This window comes from Entelurus aequoreus, linkage group LG16 (assembly GCF_033978785.1).
Source record: "Entelurus aequoreus isolate RoL-2023_Sb linkage group LG16, RoL_Eaeq_v1.1, whole genome shotgun sequence".
In the NCBI taxonomy this organism is placed as follows: Eukaryota; Metazoa; Chordata; class Actinopteri; order Syngnathiformes; family Syngnathidae; genus Entelurus; species Entelurus aequoreus.
In genome coordinates this window covers 21,926,059-21,945,494 of record NC_084746.1, presented here as the reverse complement: position 1 = coordinate 21,945,494, position 19,436 = coordinate 21,926,059, and the positions used below count along the sequence as shown (strand labels likewise).

General features: G+C 40.5%; 1 protein-coding gene, 15 non-coding genes and 2 pseudogenes across 17 annotated transcripts in view; all 18 read right to left on the bottom strand.

The window, feature by feature from the left end:
• Positions 1–19,436, bottom strand: part of klhl36 (kelch-like family member 36) — a 215,850-nt gene that overhangs the window by 165,177 nt on the left and 31,237 nt on the right. The window lies entirely within an intron of this gene.
• LOC133631616 (U2 spliceosomal RNA) lies at positions 351–541 on the bottom strand. Its single transcript, XR_009821524.1, has one exon. It is a non-coding gene; the product is annotated as a U2 spliceosomal RNA (small nuclear RNA).
• Positions 999–1,189, bottom strand: LOC133631625 (U2 spliceosomal RNA). Its single transcript, XR_009821532.1, has one exon. It is a non-coding gene; the product is annotated as a U2 spliceosomal RNA (small nuclear RNA).
• LOC133631596 (U1 spliceosomal RNA) lies at positions 2,093–2,256 on the bottom strand. The gene has a single exon (XR_009821504.1). It is a non-coding gene; the product is annotated as a U1 spliceosomal RNA (small nuclear RNA).
• On the bottom strand, positions 3,154–3,344 carry LOC133631624 (U2 spliceosomal RNA). Its single transcript, XR_009821531.1, has one exon. It is a non-coding gene; the product is annotated as a U2 spliceosomal RNA (small nuclear RNA).
• On the bottom strand, positions 4,248–4,429 carry LOC133631595 (U1 spliceosomal RNA; annotated as a pseudogene).
• Positions 6,432–6,622, bottom strand: LOC133631662 (U2 spliceosomal RNA). Its single transcript, XR_009821568.1, has one exon. It is a non-coding gene; the product is annotated as a U2 spliceosomal RNA (small nuclear RNA).
• On the bottom strand, positions 7,526–7,689 carry LOC133631584 (U1 spliceosomal RNA). The gene has a single exon (XR_009821496.1). It is a non-coding gene; the product is annotated as a U1 spliceosomal RNA (small nuclear RNA).
• Positions 8,587–8,777, bottom strand: LOC133631602 (U2 spliceosomal RNA). Its single transcript, XR_009821510.1, has one exon. It is a non-coding gene; the product is annotated as a U2 spliceosomal RNA (small nuclear RNA).
• LOC133631715 (U1 spliceosomal RNA) lies at positions 9,681–9,844 on the bottom strand. Its single transcript, XR_009821617.1, has one exon. It is a non-coding gene; the product is annotated as a U1 spliceosomal RNA (small nuclear RNA).
• On the bottom strand, positions 10,742–10,932 carry LOC133631647 (U2 spliceosomal RNA). Its single transcript, XR_009821554.1, has one exon. It is a non-coding gene; the product is annotated as a U2 spliceosomal RNA (small nuclear RNA).
• LOC133631718 (U1 spliceosomal RNA) lies at positions 11,836–11,999 on the bottom strand. Its single transcript, XR_009821620.1, has one exon. It is a non-coding gene; the product is annotated as a U1 spliceosomal RNA (small nuclear RNA).
• LOC133631601 (U2 spliceosomal RNA) lies at positions 12,897–13,087 on the bottom strand. The gene has a single exon (XR_009821509.1). It is a non-coding gene; the product is annotated as a U2 spliceosomal RNA (small nuclear RNA).
• Positions 13,991–14,134, bottom strand: LOC133631594 (U1 spliceosomal RNA; annotated as a pseudogene).
• On the bottom strand, positions 15,768–15,958 carry LOC133631600 (U2 spliceosomal RNA). Its single transcript, XR_009821508.1, has one exon. It is a non-coding gene; the product is annotated as a U2 spliceosomal RNA (small nuclear RNA).
• On the bottom strand, positions 16,862–17,025 carry LOC133631585 (U1 spliceosomal RNA). The gene has a single exon (XR_009821497.1). It is a non-coding gene; the product is annotated as a U1 spliceosomal RNA (small nuclear RNA).
• LOC133631623 (U2 spliceosomal RNA) lies at positions 17,922–18,112 on the bottom strand. Its single transcript, XR_009821530.1, has one exon. It is a non-coding gene; the product is annotated as a U2 spliceosomal RNA (small nuclear RNA).
• Positions 19,016–19,179, bottom strand: LOC133631706 (U1 spliceosomal RNA). The gene has a single exon (XR_009821609.1). It is a non-coding gene; the product is annotated as a U1 spliceosomal RNA (small nuclear RNA).

The following is a 19,436-nucleotide window of genomic DNA, read 5'->3' as shown; positions in this document are numbered from 1 at the left end:
TTCGATGTGCAAAACCGGTAGTAACAGACCCAAAGACATGCAACTGTTTGCAACTCTTCCACACCATATGTGTTCAGTTTTCTGTTCGTCTACAACAAACAAAGTCCGGTTTCATCCGTTTAAAGTTTGCATGTTTAAAACTACATGTAAAGAAAGGGACGAGTTTACCTGCAAGTACCCACATCATTCCGGGTGGTAATTGTGTTGTGCACAATGAACATGTACGCAACTATAACCATATTATCTCAGCCTAACACTGTCCACACATTAATGCTGTAGAACTCAGTGACTTGTTGTACTATCAACTGTATTTCAGATATTAATAGTGACATTTTAATTGATTTTGACAAGAGGGGTGCACCGTTTCTGGAGGTACTGCAATACCAGATCGATGCGTGGAGTGGACAGAGCAAGCCCCTATTCCATCTCCCTGATCCAAAAATCAATTTAATATATGGTCCCCGGATAGGGGACGTATCAGATATTAAACTGATAAGAACAGATACTACACTTGATCTTAGCCAAAAGGCCGAGAAGCGATGCCACTAAGTCGTCAGAAGGGAGCATGTCATTCCGGACACAACAACCTAAAGTGACGGTTACACACATTTATTAACCACAACGTCACATATCAACACACCAAACAACAACCATGCACTTTTTGAATGACTGCATTATTTTGAAGGCTGCAAATACTTTTAATGAACGGAAGTGTTTGATCACTCCTGCTTGTCATGGTCACGTGGTACACGTCAGTCCAATAGTAAGCGGCGAAATACATTTTTCAAACATTCGCATCGCCCCAGTCTCATTCAACCAAACAAACAATGCATAGTCTTCAATATAAAATACATAAATGTTGGTGGTTGGTAGAATATTTTAGCAAAAGGTAAAGGTAACACTGTCCACACATTAATGCTGTAGAACTCAGTGACTTGTTGTACTATCAACTGTATTTCAGATATTAATAGTGACATTTTAATTGATTTTGACAAGAGAGGAGGTGCACCGTTTCTGGAGGTACTGCAATACCAGATCGATGCGTGGAGTGGACAGAGCAAGCCCCTATTCCATCTCCCTGATCCAAAAATCAATTTAATATATGGTCCCCGGATAGGGGACGTATCAGATATTAAACTGATAAGAACAGATACTACACTTGATCTTAGCCAAAAGGCCGAGAAGCGATGCCACTAAGTCGTCAGAAGGGAGCATGTCATTCCGGACACAACAACCTAAAGTGACGGTTACACACATTTATTAACCACAACGTCACATATCAACACACCAAACAACAACCATGCACTTTTTGAATGACTGCATTATTTTGAAGGCTGCAAATACTTTTAATGAACGGAAGTGTTTGATCACTCCTGCTTGTCATGGTCACGTGGTACACGTCAGTCCAATAGTAAGCGGCGAAATACATTTTTCAAACATTCGCATCGCCCCAGTCTCATTCAACCAAACAAACAATGCATAGTCTTCAATATAAAATACATAAATGTTGGTGGTTGGTAGAATATTTTAGCAAAAGGTAAAGTAGCTTTGATCAACATTTGACCAATATAATTGTCGAGCCCGCCTCATGACCAAACTACTTTCGGCTTATTTCTTGTGCCATTGAGACAAACGCTTCCGCCACCAAGTGACGTGGAGTGGTAACTACATCACTTAAAACCGGACATGAAGGCAACACATAAAACTTAAGCATTACTTGTAACTAACACGTAATACAATTTATAACAATTACCCATGTAAAATGCTTAGAAATTCTTTATAGTAATTTCTCAGTACCTGTACTGATAAAACAACACAGGTTGTGTTGTTGAAAGCATAGCAGCATAGGTGCAAAGTTGTTACCAGTAGGTGGCAGTACAACACCAGCTTTCCGTACACTCGCTGCATGATCAGTCAGGTTGAATTGTTGTTTTGTTTGCAATTCAAAGTCAGTGACAATCTTTAACATTGTAATATGTGCTACTCAACACTAGATGGTGGCAACATTGACATGTGTTCATTTCAATAACAGAACATGTAATTAATCTGAGGACATGATACATTTAGTGTGTATTATCATTAAACAGATGATCAGGGGAGAGCGCGAACGCAGTCCCCCACTACCACAAATTTTGCAGTCGAGATTCCCACATTTGGGGAATTCGTAAGGGTCAGCACAGCCGGAGTGCAATGGCAGAGCCTCACCCTAGGTGAACCACCTTCTTGATCATGGTAACTCCCCTGCCAGGTAAGTATGAGTTGTACATGGCTCACACACACAAGTCATTCACACACACACCATGTTAAGTGATGGGCTCATCGCGTGCACACTAGCAAACACACACACTCAAAAGCCTGCACATGTACAAGAGTCTACTACACAACATTGTTGGATCATTACAATATTATCACTATTTATATTACACTTGAACACAACTATTTGTTCCCATCATGCAATCTACACTAATACGCCTAGCCTGTACTGGAAGGGTCTGGGTGTCCCTGCTTCCCTTTACAGCCACTTCCTGTTTCTTTGTTTGGGACAGTAACACATGTTATACTGTCACCATCTAGTGGTGGGTAGCACACACTACACCGTTTAAGATTTTTACTGACATCAAACTTGAACAACTTTATAATGAAACATAACAAATCACATTTAAATTAGCTTGAAAAAAACAACTAATTCCAATACAAAATATTGGGCAATATCTGAAAAATGCTGTTCACAAACACCTTCCGTCTAATTTGACTTAGTTGGAAATGCTTTGCGAAGAAGAATGGGCAAACATGTCAGTCTTTCGATGTGCAAAACCGGTAGTAACAGACCCAAAGACATGCAACTGTTTGCAACTCTTCCACACCATATGTGTTCAGTTTTCTGTTCGTCTACAACAAACAAAGTCCGGTTTCATCCGTTTAAAGTTTGCATGTTTAAAACTACATGTAAAGAAAGGGACGACTTTACCTGCAAGTACCCACATCATTCCGGGTGGTAATTGTGTTGTGCACAATGAACATGTACGCAACTATAACCATATTATCTCAGCCTAACACTGTCCACACATTAATGCTGTAGAACTCAGTGACTTGTTGTACTATCAACTGTATTTCAGATATTAATAGTGACATTTTAATTGATGTTGACAAGAGAGGAGGTGCACCGTTTCTGGAGGTACTGCAATACCAGATCGATGCGTGGAGTGGACAGAGCAAGCCCCTATTCCATCTCCCTGATCCAAAAATCAATTTAATATATGGTCCCCGGATAGGGGACGTATCAGATATTAAACTGATAAGAACAGATACTACACTTGATCTTAGCCAAAAGGCCGAGAAGCGATGCCACTAAGTCGTCAGAAGGGAGCATGTCATTCCGGACACAACAACCTAAAGTGACGGTTACACACATTTATTAACCACAACGTCACATATCAACACACCAAACAACAACCATGCACTTTTTGAATGACTGCATTATTTTGAAGGCTGCAAATACTTTTAATGAACGGAAGTGTTTGATCACTCCTGCTTGTCATGGTCACGTGGTACACGTCAGTCCAATAGTAAGCGGCGAAATACATTTTTCAAACATTCGCATCGCCCCAGTCTCATTCAACCAAACCAACAATGCATAGTCTTCAATATAAAATACATAAATGTTGGTGGTTGGTAGAATATTTTAGCAAAAGGTAAAGTAGCTTTGATCAACATTTGACCAATATAATTGTCGAGCCCGCCTCATGACCAAACTATTTCCGGCTTATTTCTTGTGCCATTGAGACAAACGCTTCCGCCACCAAGTGACGTGGAGTGGTAACTACATCACTTAAAACCGGACATGAAGGCAACACATAAAACTTAAGCATTACTTGTAACTAACACGTAATACAATTTATAACAATTACCCATGTAAAATGCTTAGAAATTCTTTATAGTAATTTCTCAGTACCTGTACTGATAAAACAACACAGGTTGTGTTGTTGAAAGCATAGCAGCATAGGTGCAAAGTTGTTACCAGTAGGTGGCAGTACAACACCAGCTTTCCGTACACTCGCTGCATGATCAGTCAGGTTGAATTGTTGTTTTGTTTGCAATTCAAAGTCAGTGACAATCTTTAACATTGTAATATGTGCTACTCAACACTAGATGGTGGCAACATTGACATGTGTTCATTTCAATAACAGAACATGTAATTAATCTGAGGACATGATACATTTAGTGTGTATTATCATTAAACAGATGATCAGGGGAGAGCGCGAACGCAGTCCCCCACTACCACAAATTTTGCAGTCGAGATTCCCACATTTGGGGAATTCGTAAGGGTCAGCACAGCCGGAGTGCAATGGCAGAGCCTCACCCTAGGTCAGGGGTCGGCAACCCGCGGCTCCGGAGCCGCATGCGGCTCTTTGACCACTCTGATGCGGCTCAGCTACATACTTGCCGACCCCCCGATTTTCCCAGGAGATTTATGGATCTCAGTGTCTCTCATAAATAACTCCCAGGGAAAAAATAATCCTATTTAAACTATGAGTACTAGATAAAGGGCGTGCCCTGATTGCACTGCAGTAATTGTCCTCTATAGCATTTACATACAGCGTGCCAGTCCAGCCGCATGTTGCATGTTGTTATTAATCGCACACACAGCAGACAGCAAAGCATACTTAGTCATCAGCCACACATCTTACACTGACGGTAGCCGTATCAAACAACTTTAACATTGTTACGTTACAAATATGCGCCACACTGTGAACCCACACCAAAAAAGAATGAAAAACACATTTCTGGAGAACATCTGCACTGTAACACAACATAAACACAACACAACCATTACCCAGAATCCCATGCAGTCCTAACTCTTCCGGTCTAGATTATACACCCCGCTACCACAACCCCCCCCCCCCCACACACATCAACCCCCCCCCTCTCCTTGCGTTGGTTGAGCGGAAGAGTTAGTGCTGCATGGGATTCTGGGTATTGGTACCGTCAGTGTAAGATGTGTATTGGTACCGTCAGTGTAAGATGTGTGGTTGCTGAACTAGTACGGAAGAGTTAGTGCTGCATGGGATTCTGGGTATTGGCACCGTCAGTGTAAGATGTGTGGTTGTTGAGGTAGTACGCCTTGTTGTCACTTACGTGTGGTCAAGCAGGTACACTTTTAGGGCAGACTGTAGAGGGCGGTGTCATCACGCTCTGATATTCGGGAGTCTCCCGGGGAAAAATGAGAGGATTGGCAAGTATGACGCTATCAAGCGCCATTCATTCAAAACTCGCGGGCTGCACTAACATCAAATGTCCACATTAAAGTGCGTGCCGGTGCGTGTGTCGGAGACCCCTGGTTAATATAGCACAAAGCATTTAAGCTCTGCATGCAGTGTTTTTCATTTTAAATTGTAAATTTTTTTTGTGGCTCCCATCACTTTCTTTAATTTGTGAAACTTGCCAAAATGGCTCTTTGAGTGGTAAAGGTTGCCGACCCCTGCCCTAGGTGAACCACCTTCTTGATCATGGTAACTCCCCTGCCAGGTAAGTATGAGTTGTACATGGCTCACACACACAAGTCATTCACACACACACCATGTTAAGTGATGGGCTCATCGCGTGCACACTAGCAAACACACACACTCAAAAGCCTGCACATGTACAAGAGTCTACTACACAACATTGTTTGATCATTACAATATTATCACTATTTATATTACACTTGAACACAACTATTTGTTCCCATCATGCAATCTACACTAATACGCCTAGCCTGTACTGGAAGGGTCTGGGTGCCCCTGCTTCCCTTTACAGCCACTTCCTGTTTCTTTGTTTGGGACAGTAACACATGTTATACTGTCACCATCTAGTGGTGGGTAGCACACACTACACCGTTTAAGATTTTTACTGACATCAAACTTGAACAACTTTATAATGAAACATAACAAATCACATTTAAATTAGCTTGAAAAAAACAACTAATTCCAATACAAAATATTGGGCAATATCTGAAAAATGCTGTTCACAAACACCTTCCGTCTAATTTGACTTAGTTGGAAATGCTTTGCGAAGAAGAATGGGCAAACATGTCAGTCTTTCGATGTGCAAAACCGGTAGTAACAGACCCAAAGACATGCAACTGTTTGCAACTCTTCCACACCATATGTGTTCAGTTTTCTGTTCGTCTACAACAAACAAAGTCCGGTTTCATCCGTTTAAAGTTTGCATGTTTAAAACTACATGTAAAGAAAGGGACGACTTTACCTGCAAGTACCCACATCATTCCGGGTGGTAATTGTGTTGTGCACAATGAACATGTACGCAACTATAACCATATTATCTCAGCCTAACACTGTCCACACATTAATGCTGTAGAACTCAGTGACTTGTTGTACTATCAACTGTATTTCAGATATTAATAGTGACATTTTAATTGATTTTGACAAGAGAGGAGGTGCACCGTTTCTGGAGGTACTGCAATACCAGATCGATGCGTGCAGTGGACAGAGCAAGCCCCTATTCCATCTCCCTGATCCAAAAATCAATTTAATATATGGTCCCCGGATAGGGGACGTATCAGATATTAAACTGATAAGAACAGATACTACACTTGATCTTAGCCAAAAGGCCGAGAAGCGATGCCACTAAGTCGTCAGAAGGGAGCATGTCATTCCGGACACAACAACCTAAAGTGACGGTTACACACATTTATTAACCACAACGTCACATATCAACACACCAAACAACAACCATGCACTTTTTGAATGACTGCATTATTTTGAAGGCTGCAAATACTTTTAATGAACGGAAGTGTTTGATCACTCCTGCTTGTCATGGTCACGTGGTACACGTCAGTCCAATAGTAAGCGGCGAAATACATTTTTCCAACATTCGCATCGCCCCAGTCTCATTCAACCAAACAAACAATGCATAGTCTTCAATATAAAATACATAAATGTTGGTGGTTGGTAGAATATTTTAGCAAAAGGTAAAGTAGCTTTGATCAACATTTGACCAATATAATTGTCGAGCCCGCCTCATGACCAAACTACTTCCGGCTTATTTCTTGTGCCATTGAGACAAACGCTTCCGCCACCAAGTGACGTGGAGTGGTAACTACATCACTTAAAACCGGACATGAAGGCAACACATAAAACTTAAGCATTACTTGTAACTAACACGTAATACAATTTATAACAATTACCCATGTAAAATGCTTAGAAGTTCTTTATAGTAATTTCTCAGTACCTGTACTGATAAAACAACACAGGTTGTGTTGTTGAAAGCATAGCAGCATAGGTGCAAAGTTGTTACCAGTAGGTGGCAGTACAACACCAGCTTTCCGTACACTCGCTGCATGATCAGTCAGGTTGAATTGTTGTTTTGTTTGCAATTCAAAGTCAGTGACAATCTTTAACATTGTAATATGTGCTACTCAACACTAGATGGTGGCAACATTGACATGTGTTCATTTCAATAACAGAACATGTAATTAATCTGAGGACATGATACATTTAGTGTGTATTATCATTAAACAGATGATCAGGGGAGAGCGCGAACGCAGTCCCCCACTACCACAAATTTTGCAGTCGAGATTCCCACATTTGGGGAATTCGTAAGGGTCAGCACAGCCGGAGTGCAATGGCAGAGCCTCACCCTAGGTGAACCACCTTCTTGATCATGGTAACTCCCCTGCCAGGTAAGTATGAGTTGTACATGGCTCACACACACAAGTCATTCACACACACACCATGTTAAGTGATGGGCTCATCGCGTGCACACTAGCAAACACACACACTCAAAAGCCTGCACATGTACAAGAGTCTACTACACAACATTGTTTGATCATTACAATATTATCACTATTTATATTACACTTGAACACAACTATTTGTTCCCATCATGCAATCTACACTAATACGCCTAGCCTGTACTGGAAGGGTCTGGGTGTCCCTGCTTCCCTTTACAGCCACTTCCTGTTTCTTTGTTTGGGACAGTAACACATGTTATACTGTCACCATCTAGTGGTGGGTAGCACACACTACACCGTTTAAGATTTTTACTGACATCAAACTTGAACAACTTTATAATGAAACATAACAAATCACATTTAAATTAGCTTGAAAAAAACAACTAATTCCAATACAAAATATTGGGCAATATCTGAAAAATGCTGTTCACAAACACCTTCCGTCTAATTTGACTTAGTTGGAAATGCTTTGCGAAGAAGAATGGGCAAACATGTCAGTCTTTCGATGTGCAAAACCGGTAGTAACAGACCCAAAGACATGCAACTGTTTGCAACTCTTCCACACCATATGTGTTCAGTTTTCTGTTCGTCTACAACAAACAAAGTCCGGTTTCATCCGTTTAAAGTTTGCATGTTTAAAACTACATGTAAAGAAAGGGACGACTTTACCTGCAAGTACCCACATCATTCCGGGTGGTAATTGTGTTGTGCACAATGAACATGTACGCAACTATAACCATATTATCTCAGCCTAACACTGTCCACACATTAATGCTGTAGAACTCAGTGACTTGTTGTACTATCAATTGTATTTCAGATATTAATAGTGACATTTTAATTGATTTTGACAAGAGAGGGGGTGCACCGTTTCTGGAGGTACTGCAATACCAGATCGATGCGTGGAGTGGACAGAGCAAGCCCCTATTCCATCTCCCTGATCCAAAAATCAATTTAATATATGGTCCCCGGATAGGGGACGTATCAGATATTAAACTGATAAGAACAGATACTACACTTGATCTTAGCCAAAAGGCCGAGAAGCGATGCCACTAAGTCGTCAGAAGGGAGCATGTCATTCCGGACACAACAACCTAAAGTGACGGTTACACACATTTATTAACCACAACGTCACATATCAACACACCAAACAACAACCATGCACTTTTTGAATGACTGCATTATGTTGAAGGCTGCAAATACTTTTAATGAACGGAAGTGTTTGATCACTCCTGCTTGTCATGGTCACGTGGTACACGTCAGTCCAATAGTAAGCGGCGAAATACATTTTTCAAACATTCGCATCGCCCCAGTCTCATTCAACCAAACAAACAATGCATAGTCTTCAATATAAAATACATAAATGTTGGTGGTTGGTAGAATATTTTAGCAAAAGGTAAAGTAGCTTTGATCAACATTTGACCAATATAATTGTCGAGCCCGCCTCATGACCAAACTACTTTCGGCTTATTTCTTGTGCCATTGAGACAAACGCTTCCGCCACCAAGTGACGTGGAGTGGTAACTACATCACTTAAAACCGGACATGAAGGCAACACATAAAACTTAAGCATTACTTGTAACTAACACGTAATACAATTTATAACAATTACCCATGTAAAATGCTTAGAAATTCTTTATAGTAATTTCTCAGTACCTGTACTGATAAAACAACACAGGTTGTGTTGTTGAAAGCATAGCAGCATAGGTGCAAAGTTGTTACCAGTAGGTGGCAGTACAACACCAGCTTTCCGTACACTCGCTGCATGATCAGTCAGGTTGAATTGTTGTTTTGTTTGCAATTCAAAGTCAGTGACAATCTTTAACATTGTAATATGTGCTACTCAACACTAGATGGTGGCAACATTGACATGTGTTCATTTCAATAACAGAACATGTAATTAATCTGAGGACATGATACATTTAGTGTGTATTATCATTAAACAGATGATCAGGGGAGAGCGCGAACACAGTCCCCCACTACCACAAATTTTGCAGTCGAGATTCCCACATTTGGGGAATTCGTAAGGGTCAGCACAGCCGGAGTGCAATGGCAGAGCCTCACCCTAGGTGAACCACCTTCTTGATCATGGTAACTCCCCTGCCAGGTAAGTATGAGTTGTACATGGCTCACACACACAAGTCATTCACACACACACCATGTTAAGTGATGGGCTCATCGCGTGCACACTAGCAAACACACACACTCAAAAGCCTGCACATGTACAAGAGTCTACTACACAACATTGTTTGATCATTACAATATTATCACTATTTATATTACACTTGAACACAACTATTTGTTCCCATCATGCAATCTACACTAATACGCCTAGCCTGTACTGGAAGGGTCTGGGTGCCCCTGCTTCCCTTTACAGCCACTTCCTGTTTCTTTGTTTGGGACAGTAACACATGTTATACTGTCACCATCTAGTGGTGGGTAGCACACACTACACCGTTTAAGATTTTTACTGACATCAAACTTGAACAACTTTATAATGAAACATAACAAATCACATTTAAATTAGCTTGAAAAAAACAACTAATTCCAATACAAAATATTGGGCAATATCTGAAAAATGCTGTTCACAAACACCTTCCGTCTAATTTGACTTAGTTGGAAATGCTTTGCGAAGAAGAATGGGCAAACATGTCAGTCTTTCGATGTGCAAAACCGGTAGTAACAGACCCAAAGACATGCAACTGTTTGCAACTCTTCCACACCATATGTGTTCAGTTTTCTGTTCGTCTACAACAAACAAAGTCCGGTTTCATCCGTTTAAAGTTTGCATGTTTAAAACTACATGTAAAGAAAGGGACGACTTTACCTGCAAGTACCCACATCATTCCGGGTGGTAATTGTGTTGTGCACAATGAACATGTACGCAACTATAACCATATTATCTCAGCCTAACACTGTCCACACATTAATGCTGTAGAACTCAGTGACTTGTTGTACTATCAACTGTATTTCAGATATTAATAGTGGCATTTTAATTGATTTTGACAAGAGAGGAGGTGCACCGTTTCTGGAGGTACTGCAATACCAAATCGATGCGTGGAGTGGACAGAGCAAGCCCCTATTCCATCTCCCTGATCCAAAAATCAATTTAATATATGGTCCCCGGATAGGGGACGTATCAGATATTAAACTGATAAGAACAGATACTACACTTGATCTTAGCCAAAAGGCCGAGAAGCGATGCCACTAAGTCGTCAGAAGGGAGCATGTCATTCCGGACACAACAACCTAAAGTGACGGTTACACACATTTATTAACCACAACGTCACATATCAACACACCAAACAACAACCATGCACTTTTTGAATGACTGCATTATTTTGAAGGCTGCAAATACTTTTAATGAACGGAAGTGTTTGATCACTCCTGCTTGTCATGGTCACGTGGTACACGTCAGTCCAATAGTAAGCGGCGAAATACATTTTTCAAACATTCGCATCGCCCCAGTCTCATTCAACCAAACAAACAATGCATAGTCTTCAATATAAAATACATAAATGTTGGTGGTTGGTAGAATATTTTAGCAAAAGGTAAAGTAGCTTTGATCAACATTTGACCAATATAATTGTCGAGCCCGCCTCATGACCAAACTACTTCCGGCTTATTTCTTGTGCCATTGAGACAAACGCTTCCGCCACCAAGTGACGTGGAGTGGTAACTACATCACTTAAAACCGGACATGAAGGCAACACATAAAACTTAAGCATTACTTGTAACTAACACGTAATACAATTTATAACAATTACCCATGTAAAATGCTTAGAAATTCTTTATAGTAATTTCTCAGTACCTGTACTGATAAAACAACACAGGTTGTGTTGTTGAAAGCATAGCAGCATAGGTGCAAAGTTGTTACCAGTAGGTGGCAGTACAACACCAGCTTTCCGTACACTCGCTGCATGATCAGTCAGGTTGAATTGTTGTTTTGTTTGCAATTCAAAGTCAGTGACAATCTTTAACATTGTAGTATGTGCTACTCAACACTAGATGGTGGCAACATTGACATGTGTTCATTTCAATAACAGAACATGTAATTAATCTGAGGACATGATACATTTAGTGTGTATTATCATTAAACAGATGATCAGGGGAGAGCGCGAACGCAGTCCCCCACTACCACAAATTTTGCAGTCGAGATTCCCACATTTGGGGAATTCGTAAGGGTCAGCACAGCCGGAGTGCAATGGCAGAGCCTCACCCTAGGTGAACCACCTTCTTGATCATGGTAACTCCCCTGCCAGGTAAGTATGAGTTGTACATGGCTCACACACACAAGTCATTCACACACACACCATGTTAAGTGATGGGCTCATCGCGTGCACACTAGCAAACACACACACTCAAAAGCCTGCACATGTACAAGAGTCTACTACACAACATTGTTGGATCATTACAATATTATCACTATTTATATTACACTTGAACACAACTATTTGTTCCCATCATGCAATCTACACTAATACGCCTAGCCTGTACTGGAAGGGTCTGGGTGTCCCTGCTTCCCTTTACAGCCACTTCCTGTTTCTTTGTTTGGGACAGTAACACATGTTATACTGTCACCATCTAGTGGTGGGTAGCACACACTACACCGTTTAAGATTTTTACTGACATCAAACTTGAACAACTTTATAATGAAACATAACAAATCACATTTAAATTAGCTTGAAAAAAACAACTAATTCCAATACAAAATATTGGGCAATATCTGAAAAATGCTGTTCACAAACACCTTCCGTCTAATTTGACTTAGTTGGAAATGCTTTGCGAAGAAGAATGGGCAAACATGTCAGTCTTTCGATGTGCAAAACCGGTAGTAACAGACCCAAAGACATGCAACTGTTTGCAACTCTTCCACACCATATGTGTTCAGTTTTCTGTTCGTCTACAACAAACAAAGTCCGGTTTCATCCGTTTAAAGTTTGCATGTTTAAAACTACATGTAAAGAAAGGGACGACTTTACCTGCAAGTACCCACATCATTCCGGGTGGTAATTGTGTTGTGCACAATGAACATGTACGCAACTATAACCATATTATCTCAGCCTAACACTGTCCACACATTAATGCTGTAGAACTCAGTGACTTGTTGTACTATCAACTGTATTTCAGATATTAATAGTGACATTTTAATTGATTTTGACAAGAGAGGGGGTGCACCGTTTCTGGAGGTACTGCAATACCAGATCGATGCGTGGAGTGGACAGAGCAAGCCCCTATTCCATCTCCCTGATCCAAAAATCAATTTAATATATGGTCCCCGGATAGGGGACGTATCAGATATTAAACTGATAAGAACAGATACTACACTTGATCTTAGCCAAAAGGCCGAGAAGCGATGCCACTAAGTCGTCAGAAGGGAGCATGTCATTCCGGACACAACAACCTAAAGTGACGGTTACACACATTTATTAACCACAACGTCACATATCAACACACCAAACAACAACCATGCACTTTTTGAATGACTGCATTATTTTGAAGGCTGCAAATACTTTTAATGAACGGAAGTGTTTGATCACTCCTGCTTGTCATGGTCACGTGGTACACGTCAGTCCAATAGTAAGCGGCGAAATACATTTTTCAAACATTCGCATCGCCCCAGTCTCATTCAACCAAACAAACAATGCATAGTCTTCAATATAAAATACATAAATGTTGGTGGTTGGTAGAATATTTTAGCAAAAGGTAAAGTAGCTTTGATCAACATTTGACCAATATAATTGTCGAGCCCGCCTCATGACCAAACTACTTCCGGCTTATTTCTTGTGCCATTGAGACAAACGCTTCCGCCACCAAGTGACGTGGAGTGGTAACTACATCACTTAAAACCGGACATGAAGGCAACACATAAAACTTAAGCATTACTTGTAACTAACACGTAATACAATTTATAACAATTACCCATGTAAAATGCTTAGAAATTCTTTATAGTAATTTCTCAGTACCTGTACTGATAAAACAACACAGGTTGTGTTGTTGAAAGCATAGCAGCATAGGTGCAAAGTTGTTACCAGTAGGTGGCAGTACAACACCAGCTTTCCGTACACTCGCTGCATGATCAGTCAGGTTGAATTGTTGTTTTGTTTGCAATTCAAAGTCAGTGACAATCTTTAACATTGTAATATGTGCTACTCAACACTAGATGGTGGCAACATTGACATGTGTTCATTTCAATAACAGAACATGTAATTAATCTGAGGACATGATACATTTAGTGTGTATTATCATTAAACAGATGATCAGGGGAGAGCGCGAACGCAGTCCCCCACTACCACAAATTTTGCAGTCGAGATTCCCACATTTGGGGAATTCGTAAGGGTCAGCACAGCCGGAGTGCAATGGCAGAGCCTCACCCTAGGTCGGGGGTCGGCAACCCGCGGCTCTAGAGCCGCATGCGGCTCTTTAGCGCCGCCCTAGTGGCTCTCTGGAGATTTTTCAAAAATGTATGAAGAATGGAAAAAGATGAGGGGAAAAAAATCTATTTTTTTTGTTTAGTATGGTTTCTGTAGGAGGACAAACATGACACAAACCTCCCTAATTGTTATAAATCACACTGCTTATATTAAACATGCTTCACTGATTCGAGTATTTGGCGAGCGCCGGTTTGTCCTACTAATTTTGGCGGTCCTTGAACTCACCGTATAGTTTGTTTACATGTATCACTTTCTCCGACTTTCTAGGACGTGTTTTATGCCACTTCTTTTTCTGTCTCATTTTGTCCACCACACTTTTAACGTTGTGCATGAGTACACAAAGGTGAGTTTTGTTGATGTTATTGACTTGTGTGGAGTGCTAATCAGACATATTTGGTCACTGCATGACTGCAAGCTAATCGATGCTAACATGCTATTTAGGCTAGCGATATGTACATATTGCATCATTATGCCTCGTTTGTAGCTATATTTGAGCTCATTTAGTTTCCTTTAAGTCCTCTTAATTCAATGTATATCTCATGACACACTATCTGTATGTAATATGGCTTTTAATTTTTTGCAGCTCCAGACAGATTTGTTTTTTGTATTTTTGGTCCAATATGGCTCTTTCAACATTTTGGGTTGCCGACCCCTGCCCTAGGTGAACCACCTTCTTGATCATGGTAACTCCCCTGCCAGGTAAGTATGAGTTGTACATGGCTCACACACACAAGTCATTCACACACACACCATGTTAAGTGATGGGCTCATCGCGTGCACACTAGCAAACACACACACTCAAAAGCCTGCACATGTACAAGAGTCTACTACACAACATTGTTGGATCATTACAATATTATCACTATTTATATTACACTTGAACACAACTATTTGTTCCCATCATGCAATCTACACTAATACGCCTAGCCTGTACTGGAAGGGTCTGGGTGTCCCTGCTTCCCTTTACAGCCACTTCCTGTTTCTTTGTTTGGGACAGTAACACATGTTATACTGTCACCATCTAGTGGTGGGTAGCACACACTACACCGTTTAAGATTTTTACTGACATCAAACTTGAACAACTTTATAATGAAACATAACAAATCACATTTAAATTAGCTTGAAAAAAACAACTAATTCCAATACAAAATATTGGGCAATATCTGAAAAATGCTGTTCACAAACACCTTCCGTCTAATTTGACTTAGTTGGAAATGCTTTGCGAAGAAGAATGGGCAAACATGTCAGTCTTTCGATGTGCAAAACCGGTAGTAACAGACCCAAAGACATGCAACTGTTTGCAACTCTTCCACACCATATGTGTTCAGTTTTCTGTTCGTCTACAACAAACAAAGTCCGGTTTCATCCGTTTAAAGTTTGCATGTTTAAAACTACATGTAAAGAAAGGGACGAGTTTACCTGCAAGTACCCACATCATTCCGGGTGGTAATTGTGTTGTGCACAATGAACATGTACGCAACTATAACCATATTATCTCAGCCTAACACTGTCCACACATTAATGCTGTAGAACTCAGTGACTTGTTGTACTATCAACTGTATTTCAGATATTAATAGTGACATTTTAATTGATTTTGACAAGAGAGGGGGTGCACCGTTTCTGGAGGTACTGCAATACCAGATCGATGCGTGGAGTGGACAGAGCAAGCCCCTATTCCATCTCCCTGATCCAAAAATCAATTTAATATATGGTCCCCGGATAGGGGACGTATCAGATATTAAACTGATAAGAACAGATACTACACTTGATCTTAGCCAAAAGGCCGAGAAGCGATGCCACTAAGTCGTCAGAAGGGAGCATGTCATTCCGGACACAACAACCTAAAGTGACGGTTACACACATTTATTAACCACAACGTCACATATCAACACACCAAACAACAACCATAAGCTTTTTGAATGACTGCATTATTTTGAAGGCTGCAAATACTTTTAATGAACGGAAGTGTTTGATCACTCCTGCTTGTCATGGTCACGTGGTACACGTCAGTCCAATAGTAAGCGGCGAAATACATTTTTCAAACATTCGCATCGCCCCAGTCTCATTCAACCAAACAAACAATGCATAGTCTTCAATATAAAATACATAAATGTTGGTGGTTGGTAGAATATTTTAGCAAAAGGTAAAGTAGCTTTGATCAACATTTGACCAATATAATTGTCGAGCCCGCCTCATGACCAAACTACTTCCAGCTTATTTCTTGTGCCATTGAGACAAACGCTTCAGCCACCAAGTGACGTGGAGTGGTAACTACATCACTTAAAACCGGACATGAAGGCAACACATAAAACTTAAGCATTACTTGTAACTAACACGTAATACAATTTATAACAATTACCCATGTAAAATGCTTAGAAATTCTTTATAGTAATTTCTCAGTACCTGTACTGATAAAACAACACAGGTTGTGTTGTTGAAAGCATAGCAGCATAGGTGCAAAGTTGTTACCAGTAGGTGGCAGTACAACACCAGCTTTCCGTACACTCGCTGCATGATCAGTCAGGTTGAATTGTTGTTTTGTTTGCAATTCAAAGTCAGTGACAATCTTTAACATTGTAATATGTGCTACTCAACACTAGATGGTGGCAACATTGACATGTGTTCATTTCAATAACAGAACATGTAATTAATCTGAGGACATGATACATTTAGTGTGTATTATCATTAAACAGATGATCAGGGGAGAGCGCGAACGCAGTCCCCCACTACCACAAATTTTGCAGTCGAGATTCCCACATTTGGGGAATTCATAAGGGTCAGCACAGCCGGAGTGCAATGGCAGAGCCTCAACCTAGGTGAACCACCTTCTTGATCATGGTAACTCCCCTGCCAGGTAAGTATGAGTTGTACATGGCTCACACACACAAGTCATTCACACACACACCATGTTAAGTGATGGGCTCATCGCGTGCACACTAGCAAACACACACACTCAAAAGCCTGCACATGTACAAGAGTCTACTACACAACATTGTTGGATCATTACAATATTATCACTATTTATATTACACTTGAACACAACTATTTGTTCCCATCATGCAATCTACACTAATACGCCTAGCCTGTACTGGAAGGGTCTGGGTGTCCCTGCTTCCCTTTACAGCCACTTCCTGTTTCTTTGTTTGGGACAGTAACACATGTTATACTGTCACCATCTAGTGGTGGGTAGCACACACTACACCGTTTAAGATTTTTACTGACATCAAACTTGAACAACTTTATAATGAAACATAACAAATCACATTTAAATTAGCTTGAAAAAAACAACTAATTCCAATACAAAATATTGGGCAATATCTGAAAAATGCTGTTCACAAACACCTTCCGTCTAATTTGACTTAGTTGGAAATGCTTTGCGAAGAAGAATGGGCAAACATGTCAGAGTTCGATGTGCAAAACCGGTAGTAACAGACCCAAAGACATGCAACTGTTTGCAACTCTTCCACACCATATGTGTTCAGTTTTCTGTTCGTCTACAACAAACAAAGTCCGGTTTCATCCGTTTAAAGTTTGCATGTTTAAAACTACATGTAAAGAAAGGGACGACTTTACCTGCAAGTACCCACATCATTCCGGGTGGTAATTGTGTTGTGCACAATGAACATGTACGCAACTATAACCATATTATCTCAGCCTAACACTGTCCACACATTAATGCTGTAGAACTCAGTGACTTGTTGTACTATCAACTGTATTTCAGATATTAATAGTGACATTTAAGTTGATTTTGACAAGAGAGGAGGTGCACCGTTTCTGGAGGTACTGCAATACCAGATCGATGCGTGGAGTGGACAGAGCAAGCCCCTATTCCATCTCCCTGATCCAAAAATCAATTTAATATATGGTCCCCGGATAGGGGACGTATCAGATATTAAACTGATAAGAACAGATACTACACTTGATCTTAGCCAAAAGGCCGAGAAGCGATGCCACTAAGTCGTCAGAAGGGAGCATGTCATTCCGGACACAACAACCTAAAGTGACGGTTACACACATTTATTAACCACAACGTCACATATCAACACACCAAACAACAACCATGCACTTTTTGAATGACTGCATTATTTTGAAGGCTGCAAATACTTTTAATGAACGGAAGTGTTTGATCACTCCTGCTTGTCATGGTCACGTGGTACACGTCAGTCCAATAGTAAGCGGCGAAATACATTTTTCAAACATTCGCATCGCCCCAGTCTCATTCAACCAAACAAACAATGCATAGTCTTCAATATAAAATACATAAATGTTGGTGGTTGGTAGAATATTTTAGCAAAAGGTAAAGTAGCTTTGATCAACATTTGACCAATATAATTGTCGAGCCCGCCTCATGACCAAACTACTTCCGGCTTATTTCTTGTGCCATTGAGACAAACGCTTCCGCCACCAAGTGACGTGGAGTGGTAACTACATCACTTAAAACCGGACATGAAGGCAACACATAAAACTTAAGCATTACTTGTAACTAACACGTAATACAATTTATAACAATTACCCATGTAAAATGCTTAGAAATTCTTTATAGTAATTTCTCAGTACCTGTACTGATAAAACAACACAGGTTGTGTTGTTGAAAGCATAGCAGCATAGGTGCAAAGTTGTTACCAGTAGGTGGCAGTACAACACCAGCTTTCCGTACACTCGCTGCATGATCAGTCAGGTTGAATTGTTGTTTTGTTTGCAATTCAAAGTCAGTGACAATCTTTAACATTGTAATATGTGCTACTCAACACTAGATGGTGGCAACATTGACATGTGTTCATTTCAATAACAGAACATGTAATTAATCTGAGGACATGATACATTTAGTGTGTATTATCATTAAACAGATGATCAGGGGAGAGCGCGAACGCAGTCCCCCACTACCACAAATTTTGCAGTCGAGATTCCCACATTTGGGGAATTCGTAAGGGTCAGCACAGCCGGAGTGCAATGGCAGAGCCTCACCCTAGGTGAACCACCTTCTTGATCATGGTAACTCCCCTGCCAGGTAAGTATGAGTTGTACATGGCTCACACACACAAGTCATTCACACACACACCATGTTAAGTGATGGGCTCATCGCGTGCACACTAGCAAACACACACACTCAAAAGCCTGCACATGTACAAGAGTCTACTACACAACATTGTTTGATCATTACAATATTATCACTATTTATATTACACTTGAACACAACTATTTGTTCCCATCATGCAATCTACACTACTACGCCTAGCCTGTACTGGAAGGGTCTGGGTGTCCCTGCCTCCCTT